At 37.4% G+C, this 8,284-nt stretch overlaps 1 protein-coding gene across 1 annotated transcript in view; it reads left to right on the top strand.

Annotated features, from left to right (window-relative positions):
- MSH4 (mutS homolog 4) overlaps nucleotides 1-8,284 on the top strand; it is a 96,540-nt gene that overhangs the window by 84,014 nt on the left and 4,242 nt on the right. The gene's annotated exons all lie outside the window — the stretch shown is intronic.

Genomic DNA, 8,284 nt, shown 5'->3' with positions numbered 1-8,284 from the left:
TTTTTTTCATAGAGATGGGGGTTTTGCCATGTTGGCCAGGCTGGTCTCAAACTCCTAACCTCAGATGACCCACTGGCCCTGGCCTCCCAGAGTGCTGGGATTATAGGTGTGAGCCACCATGCCCAGCTGCTTTATAGAGTTTTAAAAATCCAATATGTTCAGTAAACTGGTCTAGGTGCAGTGTGATATTTTCTTCAATTACAATTTTCTGTGTCCGTCACTCTTTCTTAACCTTTTTTCCGTTTTTATTAATTCATCTGCCCTTTGAATTCCTCTAGTCTCTGTGACCTCACTTGCCTAATTATCTATTTGGATCTCTTCATCAGAAATTTTAACTGTGTTGTACTCTGAAGAAGCTCTTACTACCTAACTCTTTAGAGTTCATCTTACCACATTTCAATTATGGACCACCTCTCCTCTAGCCTTCTAGTAGGCTTTGGTTCTCCTAATAAAGTTTGAAAAATATTCAAAACAAGCTAATTTTAATCACTGCAAATTCACAGATTCTGGATAATTGTGATTTTTTTTTCTTTTTTTTATTGGTACTTAATAGTTGTACATATTTTGGGGGTACATGTGATATTTTGATACTTGCATGCAATGTGTAATGATTAAATCAGGGTAGTTGGGTTAGCCATCAACCCAAACATTTATCTTTTGTTTGTTTTTGAGACAGAGTTTAGCTCTTGTTGATCAGCCTCAAGTGCAATGGCACAATCTCAGCTCGCTGCAACTTCTGCCCACGAGTTCAAGTGATTCTATTGCCTCAGCCTCCCGAGTAGTTGGGATTACAGGCATGCACCATCACACCTGGCAAATTTTGTAATTTTAGTAGAAACGGGGTTTCTCCGTGTTGATCAGGCTTGTCTTGAACTCCCAACCTCAGGGATCTGCCCACCTCGGCCTCCCAAAGTGCTGGAATTACAGGCGTAAGCCATCGCGCCTGGCCCAAACATTTATCTTTACTTCATGTTGGAAATGTTCCAATTCTTATCTTCTAGCTATTTTGAACTATGCAACACATATTAACTATAGTCACCCTACTGAACTATCATACACTAGACTTTATTTCTTCAGTCTAACTGTATTTTTGTACCAATTAACCAACTTCTATTCATCTCCTTCCTCCCCCAAACCCTTCCTATCCTCTAGTAACCATCAATCAGCTCTTCACTTCTATGAGATCAACTGTTTTTGCTCAGGCATATGAGTGGGAGAATATGTGGTATTTGTCTTTCTGTGCCTGGTTTATTTCATTTAGCATGATTCTTTATCCATGTTGCTACAAATGCAAGGATTTCATTTCTTTTTGGCTGAATAATATTCCATTGTGTATATGTATCACATTTTCTTTATCCATTCATCTGCTGATGGACACTTAGGTTGATCCATATCTTGGCTATTGTGAATAGCTCTGCAGTAAACATAGGAGTATAAATATCTCTTAGATATATGTATTTTCTTTCTTTGGATAGATGCCCTGCAGTAGGACTGGTGGATCATATGATAGTGGCATTTTTAGTTTTTTGAGGAACCTCCATACTATTTTTCATAGCGGCAACACTAATTTACATTTCTATCAGCAGTGTATGCACATTCCCCTTTCTCTGTCCTCACCAGCATTTAATTGTTTGTTTTTTAGATAAAAGCGATTTTAACTAGGGGAAAGAAATCTTGTTGTGGTTTTGGTATGTATTTCCTTAATGATTAGTGATGTTGAACACTTTTTCATATACTTGTTAGCTATATGTTTGTTTTTTAACCTCTTCTATTTCACTTACGTTGTTCTCTCTGCTAAGAATTTCATTTCCCTTCATCTACCTCATCCATATAATTTTTATTTGTCATTTTCTCTAGCTCAGATGTGAACTTCCCCAAGAAACTTCCCTGAATTTCTTTTTCCAGTGGAGCAATGAACTCATTTCTTGTTCTTAAGGGGCCCTTCTCACAACTACAATGTAGTTGCAATAATTTAGCCAAATTGCTTATTTTTATTTTACTTTATTTTAGATTGTGGGGGTACATGTGCTTGTTTGTTGCATAGATATATTCATAGATATATTGCATACTGTTGAGAGTAGGGTTCCTAGTGTACCCAATGGCAAAATAGTGAACACTGTACCCAACAGTTAATTTTCAACCCTTGCCCCCTCCCACCTTTCCCGCTTTTGTCCCCAGTGACAGTTATTTCCATCATTATGTCCATGAGTACCCATTGTTTACCTCTCACTTAATGCAGTATTTGGTTTTCTGTGTCTGAGTTAGTTCATTTAGGATAATGGCCTCCAACTCCATTTATGTTGCTGTGAAGGATGTGATTTTATTCTTCTTTATGGATAAATAGTATTCCATAGTTTTCTTTATGTAGTCACCTATTGATGGGCATTTATTGAAGGTTCCATGACTTTGCTATTGTGGATAGTGCTGTGATTAACATATAGGTACAGGTGTTTTATATATATATATATAAAACTATATATAACTATATAAAGCTATATATATATATATAAACTATATATATGTATAATTATATATGTGTATATGTGTGTAGTTCTTTTAGTTTTTTGAGAAATATCCATAAGGTTGAACTAATTTACATTCCTGCCACCTGTTGGCTATTTGTATGTCTTCTTTTGGGAAATGTCGATTCAGATATTTTTCCAACTTTTCAATTGGGTTATTTGGTGGGATTTTTTTCATCAGCTACTGGCTTTTCTTTACTTTTTCTTTTCTTTTTAAAAATTTATTTATTTATTTATTTTATTTTTTGAGACAAGATCTTGCTTTGTTCCCCAGACTGGGGTCCAGTGGCAGAATCCCAGCTCACTGCTTACTTGACCTCCTGGCTCAAGCAATCCTTTTACCTCAACCTTCCAAACAGCTGAGACCACAGGCACACACCACCACATCTGGCTGATTTTTAATTTTTTGGCAGAGATCAGGGCCTCCCTATGTTATGAGCTTTTCTCTGATGGGAGACTTTTTTTTATTGCTTCAATCTTGTTACTAATTTCTTCATGGTTCAATCTTGGTAAGTTGTATGTCTCCAGGAATTTATTTATTTCTCTTAGATTTTCCAATTTATTGGCGTATAGTTGTTTGCAATAGACTTTAATGATCTTTTGTATTTCTGTGGTATCAATTGTTATGTCTCCTTTTTCATTTCTGATTTTTTTGGGGTCTTCTGTCTCTCTTTTTAGTTGGTCTAGCTAAAGATTTATCTTTTGTATTTATTTTAGTTTCAGCTTCATTTGTTTCTGCTTTGATCTCTATTATTTCTTTTCTTCTACCAATTTTAGGTTTGGCTTGCTTTCACTTTCCTAGCTTTAAGAAGTACCTCATTAGGTTTTCTGTTTTGTTGAAATCTTTCTACTTTTTTGTTGTAGGTGTTTATTGCTATAAACTTCTCTCTTAACAGTACTTTTGATGTATGTCATAGATTGTAGTATGTTGTGTATGTTTTTCAAGAAATTTAAATCTTTTCTTTTTAATATCTTTATTGACCCATTGATTATTCAGGGGCATGTTGTTTATTTTCCATGGGTTTGTATAGTTTCCAAAAGTTTGTCCTGTCATTGATTTCCAGTTTTATTCCATTGTGGAATAAAATATACTTCATATGATTTCTACTTTTTTGAATTTACTGACACTTGCTTTGTGGCCTAATGTATTGTTTATCCTGGAGAATGTTTCATATGCTTATGAGAAGAATTTGTATTCTGCAGCAGTTGGATGAAATGTTCTGTAAATGTCTGTGAGGTCCAAGCAGTCTAGAGTGTAGTTTAACTTTGATGTTTTTTTTTTTGAGACAGAGTTTCACTCTTGTTACCCAGGCTGGAGTGCAATGGCGCGATCTCGGCTCACCGCAACCTCTGCCTCCTAGGTTCAGGCAATTCTCCTGCCTCAGCCTCCTGAGTAGCTGGGATTACAGGCACGTGCCACCATGCCCAGCTAATTTTTTTTGTATTTTTAGTAGAGACGGGGTTTCACCATGTTGACCAGGATGGTCTCGATCTCTTGACCTCGTGATCCACCAGCCTCGGCCTCCCAAAGTGCTGGGATTACAGGCTTGAGCCACCGCGCCTGGCCACTTTGATGTTTAATTGTTGATTTCCTGTTTGGATGATCTGGCCATTACTGAGAGTGGAATGTTGAAAACCCATACTAGTATTGTATTGCAGTCTCCATCTCTCTTTATATCTATGAATTCCTGCTTTATATATTTGGATGGTCCAGTGTTGGGTGAATATATATTTATAATTGTTATGTTCTCTTGCTGAATTGACCCCTTTATCATTATATAATGACATTCTTTGTCTCTTTTTGCAGTCTTTGACTTGAAGTCTGTTTTATCTTATATAAACATAACTACTCCTGCTCTTTTTTTGCTTTTCATTTATCTGGAATATCTTTTTCCATTTTTTAACTTTTAGTCTGTGCATGAGTTTATAGATAAAGTGAGTTTCTAGTAAGCAGCATATAGTTAGGTCTTGTTTGTTTTATTTATTTATTTATTTATTTATTTATTTATTTATTGGGGACAGAGTGTTGCTCTGTCACCCAGGCTGGAGTTCAGTGGCTTGGAGTTCAGTGGCTTGATCTCAGCTCACTACAACCTCCACTTCCCAGGTTCAAGCAATTCTCCTGCCTCAGCCTCCCAAGTAGCTGGGATTACAGGCACCCACCTGTATATCTGGCTAATTTTTTGTATTTCCAGTAGAGACAGGGTTTCACCATGTTGGCCAAGCTGGTCTCGAACTCCTGTAGGTCTTGTTTTTTTTAATTCTTTCAGGCACTCTTATTTCTTTTAGTTGGAGAATTTAGGACATTTACATTCAGTGCTACTACTGATAAAAACCTACTACTACCATTTTGTTACTTGTTTTCTGGTTGTTTTGTAAGTGCTCTCTTCTTTTCTTCCTTTTTGACTATCTTCCTTTGTGATTAAGTAGTTTTTTTTCTGGTAGTATGTTTTAATTCATTGCTTTATATTTTTAATATATCTATTATAGGTTTTTAACTTATGATTATCATGAGGCTTATAAAATATTTTATAGCTATAACACATTATTTTTTAAAGATAACTATTTAGTTTTGACCACAGAGAGAAGAAAAGTGTAACAAAGGAAAAACTAAAATATTCTGTTTTAGTTAAACTTAAACTTAATTCCCCTGATATTTTGACTTTTTATTGTCTCAATTTACACCTTCTTATGTTGTCTCTTTCTTAAAGATTTCTATAGTTATTATTTTTTATAAATGTGTCTTATAGTCTTCATATTAGAGATATGAGTGGATTACGTGACATTTATACTATTAGAGTATTCTGAATTTATGTACTTAAATTTACGAATGAGTTTTATACTTTCAAGTTTGTTTTTTCTATGTTAGCATTCTTTTCTTTCTAATTTAAGAGCTCCCTTTAGCCTTGTTTGTTTGTTTTGAGACAGTCTCGCTCTGTCACCCAGGCTGGAGTACAGTGGTGCAATCTTGGCTCACTGTAACCTCTGCTTCCCAGGTTCAAGCAATTCTCCTATCTCAGCCTCCCGCGTAGCTGGGATTACAGGCATGCACCACCACATCCAGCTAATTTTTTTTTTTTTTTTTGTATTTTTAGTAGAGATGGGGTTTCACCATATTGGCCAGGCTGGTCTTGAACTCCTGACCTTGTCATCTGCCTGCCTCTGCCTCCCAAAGTGCTGGGATTACAGGGATAAGCCACCGAGCCCAGCCCTAGCATTTCTTATAACATAGGTCTAGTAATGATGCACATCCTCAGCTTTTCTTTGTCTGGGAAAGACTTTTTCTTTCCATATCTGAAGGAAAGTTTTGCTAGGTATAGTATTCTTAGTTTGCAATTTTTTTTTTCCTTCAGCATTTTCAATCTGTTGTTCTGCTCTTTCCTGATCTATGTGGTTTTTGTTGAGAGATCTGTTGCCAGATGAATTGGAGCTGCTTTCTATGTTATTTGCTGCTTTTCTCTTGCTGCTTTTAGGATTCTCTTTGTCCTTGACCTTTGAGAGTTTGATTATTATATTTTGGGGTTGTCTTATTTGGGTTTAATATATTTGATGTGCTGTGACCTCTTATACCTGGGTATTTATATATTTCTCTAGGTTTGGCAGGTCTTCCATTATTATTTCTTTAAATAGGCATTGTACTCTTTACTGTTTCTCAATTCTCTCTTGAATACCTGTGAATCTTAGATTTGCTCTTTCAAGGTGTTTTTTTAAAATATATATCTTTCAGTCTCTCTTTATTCCTTTCATTCTTTCCTCTCCCCCTTCCCCTCCCCCAGTGCCTTTATCTTTGCTTACTGCAACCTCTGCTTCCTGGATTCAGGTATTTCTCTTGCCTCAGCTACCCAAGTTGCTGGGATTACATGCATCGTGCCACCATGCCTGGCTGATTTCTGTACTTTTTTTTTAGTGAGAAGGGGTTTTGGCATGTTGTCCAGGCTGGTCTCCAACTCTCAGCCTCAAGTGATCTGCCTGCTTCAGTCTCCCAAAGTGCTAGTATTACAGGCATGAGCCACTGTGCCTAGCCAATCTCACTGATTCTTTCTTCTGCTCAATTTCTTTCTCTTATTTTTTGAGAACCTCTGTACTTTTTTTATAGTTCAGCAAATGTATTTCTCAGTTCCAGGATTTCAACTCTGTTTGTCATTTGATTTTTTAAAACTTTAATCTGCTATGTTGTTGTTGTTGTTTGTTTGTTTCTTTTTTTCAGACAGAGTCTTGCTCTGTCACCCAGGCTGGAGTGCAGTGGTGTGATCTTGGCTCACCACAACCTCTGCCTCCTGGGTTCAAGAAATTCTTCTGCCTCAGCCTCCTGTGTAGCTTAGCTGGGATTATACGTGCGCACCACCATGTCTGGGCAATTTTTGTACTTTTAATAGAGATGGGGTTTCACCATGCTGGCCAGACTGGTCTTCCTGACCTCAAGTGATCTGCCCACTTTGGCTTTCCAAAGTATTGGAATTACAGGCATGAGTCAACGCAGCCAACTTTAATCTCTTTATTATTTTTCTCTGATAAATTTATCAATTGCTTTTTCTATGCTGTTTTTGAGTTCAGTGAATTTTCTTACAACTGCTATTTTGAATTCTTGATCTGAGAGCTCATGTATCACCGTCTCACCATGGTATCAATCACCAGTTCCTTGCTTTGTTCATTTGGGGAGGTCATAGTTTCCTGTTTGCTGTTGTTCCTTGTGGACGCATATGTATGTCTTTGCAATGACGGATTAGTTTTTCTTTATTGTCTTGCTTGTTGGACTTTCTAGGTTGTATGTTTGCTTAGAGGTTCTTTGCAGTTGCCTGTGATTCTCCTTAATCCTAGATTGCTGTCTCCTTTTCAGCACTAGATGGCACCTTAAGCCCAGATTTTCCTCGGCTCTGACAAATATTTGCAGTACTGCCCATCTCAGATGGTGGGGTTCTTAGAGGAGATACCTCAGCTATGTGGAAAGGCTGGCTAGGGGTTCATACCCAGATAACCGGTGGCATCTGCTTTCTATAGTATGGTGCTGCTGAACAGCCACTCTGATTTGGTGTCTCCTTTGGCTGAAATGAGGAGTAGTTTTACAGGCTGGAGTTTCTAATTCCACTCCCCTCTTTGTCTTTAGCTGCCCTCAGGGGGGCTTCTCCCTCCAGGCACTAGTGGTGCTTCCTGTGGGTTGAGGCAGGAATTATTTTTCTGAAAGGGAACCCAAGATAGTGGGGAAACTAACTATCCATCTCAATCTCACTTTTTCCAGAGTAGAACAAATGAGACTGGGAGGAATTTTCTGTGCATGATGCCTGGCAGAATGGGGCAGGGACACTGAAGATAGAAGACTTTGTTTTATTGTCTGCTCAGAGTTTTTCATTTCTCTATGTCCCTGGTGTCATTTCAGCCTCAGATTTGGCTTCTGAGATGTTGCTGGTGTTAATCTGTGCTCCAGATATTTGCTTTTGGTTCTCTGTGGGAAGAGCAAAGGCAGATTCCTTCTACTTTGCCATTTTGTTGATACTCAGAATTGTATTTTTTTCTTTTTTTATTGGTATACTTTAAGTTTTGGGATACATGTGCAGAATGTGCAGGTTTGTTACATAGGTATACATGTACCACGGTGGTTTGTTGCACCCATCAACCCATTATCTAGGTTTTAAGCCCCACATGCGTTAGATATTTGTCCTAATGCTATCCCTCCCATTGTCCCCCACCCCCGCAACAGACCACTGTGTTTGATGAGAATTGTTTTTTTTTCTTTTTTTTATTTATTATTTAGCTTCTTTTTTTTT

This window comes from Cebus imitator, unplaced genomic scaffold (assembly GCF_001604975.1).
Source record: "Cebus imitator isolate Cc_AM_T3 unplaced genomic scaffold, Cebus_imitator-1.0 Scaffold3, whole genome shotgun sequence".
In the NCBI taxonomy this organism is placed as follows: Eukaryota; Metazoa; Chordata; class Mammalia; order Primates; family Cebidae; genus Cebus; species Cebus imitator.
Note: the sequence above shows the minus strand (reverse complement) of the source record. Positions and strands in the feature narration are given on the sequence as shown.